This window comes from Gouania willdenowi, chromosome 7 (genome assembly GCF_900634775.1).
Source record: "Gouania willdenowi chromosome 7, fGouWil2.1, whole genome shotgun sequence".
NCBI classification, from domain to species: Eukaryota; Metazoa; Chordata; class Actinopteri; order Blenniiformes; family Gobiesocidae; genus Gouania; species Gouania willdenowi.
Window position 1 is genome coordinate 19,763,435 of NC_041050.1, and position 6,237 is coordinate 19,769,671.

Sequence of the window (6,237 nt, forward strand, 5' to 3'; positions counted from 1 at the left end):
TCTACTACATAAATATAAATTTGAATACATAAAAAATGAAACTATGTCAACACTGTAAGAAAATACATGATTAAATTAAGACCTATACAGATGTGAACTTAAAAAAAAACTAAAATGAGCCAAAAACAATTGGTGATTGAAATAAACAGATCCTCACTAAATATTTTATAATCTTAAAAAGGAGCGAGTCCCTGGTTAACCTGGTGTTGGTAAATAATGGTTTCCAGAGCAGAGATGCTTAGCTCAAAGGCACTTGGTCTGGAAACCAGCTGCTCTCACTCACTGCATAGACAGAGTTGGTACCATCAGGGCTCAGATAGCTACAACTGGATGAGCACGAACAGAAGATGCATGAATGATGATGGGCTTGCCCTCTCACAGGAATGCTATTTGTGAGTTTTTGCATGATTTATTCCTGAAAGTTCAGCATAACCATGAAAAAATGTGATTCAATGAGTGTATGTGTTCAGTCGTTTCTCCCAGGTTTCTCTAAGCAGCAGGAAAAGGAAAAACTCTTGAGACAATGTGGGACAGTGAAAAACACAACCTGCAAACACCCTGATTCCCCACAATGGATCACCGTTTTACCACCTTAACTAAATCATCCCCAGGAAGTCATTCTTTTCACATTTTATTAATTTTATTGAATACCAGATCAACACTTTGGGGTAATATTTTGCTGTTGCTTTCCACAAATAAAAGCTAACTTTATCATTGATGTTTCATTGTAAACAATACTCAACACAAAAAATGTAAAAAATAAAATAAAATAAAACAACTTTACGTGAGTTATTTATCTTTCCTTCTATCCATTTTCTGACCTACTTGCTCCCTTTCAGGGTGGCGGGGATCTGCTGCGGCCCATTTTCAGCATACCTACAATAATGTTGTAGGTATGTGTGTTTAAATTATAAGCAACAAGGAAACATTTCACAAATGAGGAATAAAATACCTTGTACTTCATGATGTTTTTATTGTAAACACTGACATTTACCTGCTGGTAATTTAATCCAAACAACACCACCGTAGGCTACATAGTAATAGTCACTAAAGAGTGACCCCATGTGTGCAGAGTGTTACGAGGCCTCAAGGAAAACTGGTCTCATGTCATGGGTTGAGTTAGCAGAAGAATTGGCCTTTCATGCTCAAATGTTTATCATGTACAATAAAAAATAACTTCTTTGCTTTCTGGCCTGACCCCAGAAAGGTCCTTGAGGTTGGCAAATAAAGTCAGGGGACTCCAATGACATTATACTAATTTATAGTAATTGTTAAGGTGTCATTAATGTTCCAGTCCAACATGACTAGAACAATGGAAAATGCCTTCAAGCAATTCATTGAAATTATCATAGACATTTAAAGTGTTATGTCATGGGATGCTTCGAGTGACGGAAAAGCAGTTTGTAGAACAGGTTTTAAATAAGACGTCTGAACAAAAGGAGACTTTGTTCTGTTAACTGGATGTCCTCAAACCACATTGACAACATACTGGCATCTATGGTGAGCTGTTTCTAGTCCCTATTAATAAAAATGTTTTAAGATGGGGAAAATGCAAAACATCTAAAATAATGCAGCAATCACAAATAGCCTACCTAAGCATAAAAAACGAAACAGCGTTTGCATTAATGTGGAAACAATAATAACTACTACTAGTAAGTATATGGATTACAGAGAATGATATTTCATGGAATAAGAAGAAATACTGTATTTACAGCAACCTAAACAAACCAAGAATAACAATCATAGCTAAATTGAACTCATCTGGTACCAATTATTCTATTACTCACCGGTAGGTGTATTTTAGTCACTTCCAGACCATGTAGTTCACAATTAAATCTTTAGTGGTGCCTTGTCTAATTTATACAATCTCATATTTAAAAGTTGAAATGAATAATAAGATAATTTTCTCTGCAAAATCTGCATCAGAATTGTGTAACAAAAGATACTCAGAAAAAATATCTAAACATATGCTTTACATTTAGGGGTGAACATTGTAATTCTTACTTACGTGAAATGAACTGCAGATTTAAAACGATTGCACATATTTATGACCTGTGTTATCCAGCTATACACTATGAATTACAACAATCAAATGTTAGTGAGAGGTCAAATACTATCTTTGTAGTTGACTGCTTGGTCAGTAATGTTTTAATACAGCTATAAAAGTCAATGATTTATAATAAACAACTATTTGTATAAACAGCATAAATAACACAACAGTTATTACACAAGAAAATAAGGAGTACATTAAAAAAAAAACTAAAGATATAATTTGTTTCCACTAGTCTTTGACAGTTAATAATTATCTGATGACTTGTTCAGTTAACTCGTCAAATGTAGATTGATATGATTTGATTCAGCATTGCACTGTTTAAAACAGCAGAAATGCATGACTATATTATTTCACTGATGTACAAGAAAAACACCCATACAACTTTACAAAAGAGGTTTAACCTGTTTAGGGATATTAATTCTTATTTCATCAATTTTTAATAGATGTTGAAACTGCAAAATGAAAATGCAATGTGCTCGATAAATACACCTTTCACCAATTTATACACTGTTGACAACATGCTAATTGCGACACTCAAGCAATATCATACACAAGGTCATGCTGTTGTGCTGAAATATCACCACTAGTGTGATTTCAGCACAACAGCGCGACCTCAAGTGTGATATTGCTTTTATACAACAGTTCTACAAGTGCATGTTATGAGTTAACAGTAATTCATTGCTGTCTTAAAAAATTGCACTTCTTGTAGTGTTGACCTCGGACAGCATGTGCAGACAAAGTAAAAAAAAAAAGTTAACAGTCATAAGTGACATGAGATTATGATTTGTTTGTTTATTAAAAGTGTCTATTTGTACGGTTGCCGTACAGAACCCCCGGTGCTATTGTTACGGTTACCTAAGTACAAGTACGTAGCATCTTTGGGTTAGGGTTAGGTTATAACCCAATATCGAAACAATTTCTAGGTTTAGGGTTAGGGTTAGGTTTATGGTAAGATTTAGTCTTAGTCACGCGACCTAAACTGACCAATGACTGACCTATCACGTGACCTAAACTGGCCAATGACTGACCTATCACGTGACCTAAACTGGCCAAAAAGCGCTGCGTACGGATAGAATGTCGGTATATGGATACGGCAACCGTACGAATAGCCATTGCCTTGTTTATTTAATAATTTGGTTCCGCCAACAAAAATAGTTCTATAAGTGGAGAGCACACAGTATACTGCAGTGTAGTTAGCCCAAGATGAAACATAATTAACGGTATTTAGATCAGCTATACAGCGGAGTGACATGATCCATAAGAAGTCCTGGTGCTGTTGTTACCATATATCAGTACTCTTGGAATATCTGTTGTCCAATCAAATTACTTTGTCGGAACAAATTGTTGTATAATTATTAATAACCCTTAGTTCCCATGGCAACTGAGGTTACTAGAGCTGGTGGTTACAAGTGTTTGTTAGAGGTCAGGAGCAGATCTGGTTTGAGTCCGCTGCCCCCTGATTTGGTAAGGAATTCCCATCTCCGCCCTGTAGTCCTCCAGTCACTGAGGGCTCCATCTGAGCTTCCACGGACAGGCCGGCCTTGTCTTTGGGTGGCTGCGGTGGAGTTCGGTTCATCCCAGAGGAGTGAAGGGACACCGGTGTGGTGGCGTTCTCACTGAGGCTCTGCACTGTCACTGATGACTGGCACAGAGATACATATGTAAGGCAAAGCCATGAAATAAATAGACATTTAAAACATTTACAGAAGACTTTTCTTTATACTGCCCAAACACAAAATGTTCATCAAATTGTAGAACTTTCTGTTATTTTAGGTCCTGCCTGATCAGACCATCTCTGAAATCAATTTGCACATAAGGTGATGGTAGGCTATCTGCATATTTACACTCTGAATGAACGTTCACTTACAGGCAGCCATAACATTATGACCACCCTAGACTCTTTTACTTCCAGTAGGTTGTAGGGTTATGATGATGATATATTGTCCCATAAATTACTGCTGATTGACAATAATTTTGCCAACATTTTTTTAGTATTTTGAACACGAGAGTGATGAGAGGTGCAAACTGCTTCAAAGACCACCTATTGACCTAATAAAAGCTACATTGGACAGAATGAATGTCAAAAGTAGCCTTTACAATGAGCAAAAACTACAGCAAGAATGAACGAACCTTCTAAACACGCTGAATCTAGAAAAACTGAAAGATGATGAGGTTAGGCAGGATTTTGAGAAACAACTAGACAGCACTCTGATAAAAACAAGAACAATGACAAGACAAAAATGCAGGACGACTGGGAACATCTGAATTCAACAAACTATGAGACTGCAAGAAGTGTCCTGGGAACGCCTAAAAGAAAACATCTGAATGAGTTTGATGAAGATGACATACAATTATGAAGCCTCCCAATGATAGCAAGAGCCAAAAAACAAAACTACAGTGCAATACAAGACCAAATAGTAGTTGTTGGTGGAGGAACATATAGAAAACTGCAAAAAAACACATCCGACAGTTGAAAACAGACTGGTAGGAAGGGAAAGGAAAACCTACAATCGTATCCTAATCGTATCTTACCCCATTTCTTTTGGCCAGGTTTAAAAGGTGATGTGACTAGGTTTTGTCGGTCATGCCACGCCAGTGGAAACGTCAGGTTTGTGGTAAGCCGAATCAGGTGATTCCTCCGGCTCCTCTGCATCCCATCCCAGTGTTATGTGAACCGTTCGAGAACATAATCATTGATTGTGTAGGGCCACTCCCAAAATCGAAGTCTGGGCACCAATACCCGTTGACTTTGATGTGCGCCGCGCCGCGCAACCCAGAAGTGATACCACTCCTCACGCTTAGGACTAAAGCGATCATTAACGCTTTAATCAGATTTTTTTCAACATTTGGGTTGTCAAAATCCATTCAAACAGACCAAGGCTCAAATTTTCTGTCTTAACTTTTCGCTCAGGTCCTAAAATCACTTTCCATTAAACACAATACATCCAGCGCAGATCATCCACAGTCACAGCGCGCACTCAAATATTTTCACCAAACGTTAAAATCAATGTTGAGGAAATTTTGTTTGGAAACAGGGAAAGAGTGGGACGATGGGTTACCATTTCTTCTTTTAGCTAAAAAAGTGTTGTCTCTCCTTCTAATTCCCGGGTTCAGCCCTTCAGGCTAAGTTTTGTGGTCCGTATGAAGTGGATAAAAAATTAAGTGACACTGATAATGTTATTCACACCCTAGACCGTCGTAGAAAGTCCCGCATGTGTGTCACATTATTATGCTGAAGCCATATTTCGCCCGTTCTTCTGCTAGGACTTTGTCCGTACCTCCAAATGTCGTGTCAACTGTTACACAGGTACCCCAGACCCAATATTATTCGGAGAGCGATGGCTTGCATCTCAGCCATATGGAGCCTTGCTCTCGCCTCCAAAATTCAGACTCCCTAAAAAATATAGAGGCCAGTTTAAATCATTTAGACAGTTGATCTTGCAGAGATATTTGTCAACTGATCAAACACTACTTGCCTCTTTTCTCTGATACTCCCTCATGGCACATGACATTGACATTGATGTGGGGAGCCATACCCCCATTAAACAGCATGCCTACCGGGTTAACCCCACCAAACGTTCACTAATGGAGAAGGAGGTTGAATATTTGTTGGAGAATAAGTTAGCTGTGTCCAGCGCTAGTGCGTGGAGTGCCCCATGTATTCTTGTGCCAAAAGGAGACAAAACACCTCGCTTTTGTACCGATTTTTGAAAATTAAATAATATTACAAAGGCAGACTCCTATCCTTTGCCAGGGATGGAGGATTGAGTGGACCGTGTGGACTCAGCTAAATTTGTTCGATTTACTTAAGGGGTACTGGCAAGTTCCTCTGATGCCTCGCGCTTCGGAGAGCTCAGCTTTTGTCACACCTGACAGGTTTTTACAGTACGCAGTGATGCCGTTCGGCCTGAGGAATGCACCTGCCACCTTCCAACGCCTAATGCATTAGGTATTGGGTGGTGTCAAAAATTGCGAGGTGTACTTGGATGACATTGTGGCGTATTCCAACACGTGGGCCGAGCACTTGAAAATCCTACACGTCATTTTTGGAAGGTTGAAGCAGGCCTCATTAACATTAAACCTGGTCAAAAGTGATTTTGGTCATGCGACGGTAACCTATTTAGGAAAACAGGTGGGCCAGGCTGATAAAGTCCAGGCTTTTTTTAGTTTCCCCATTCCTCAGA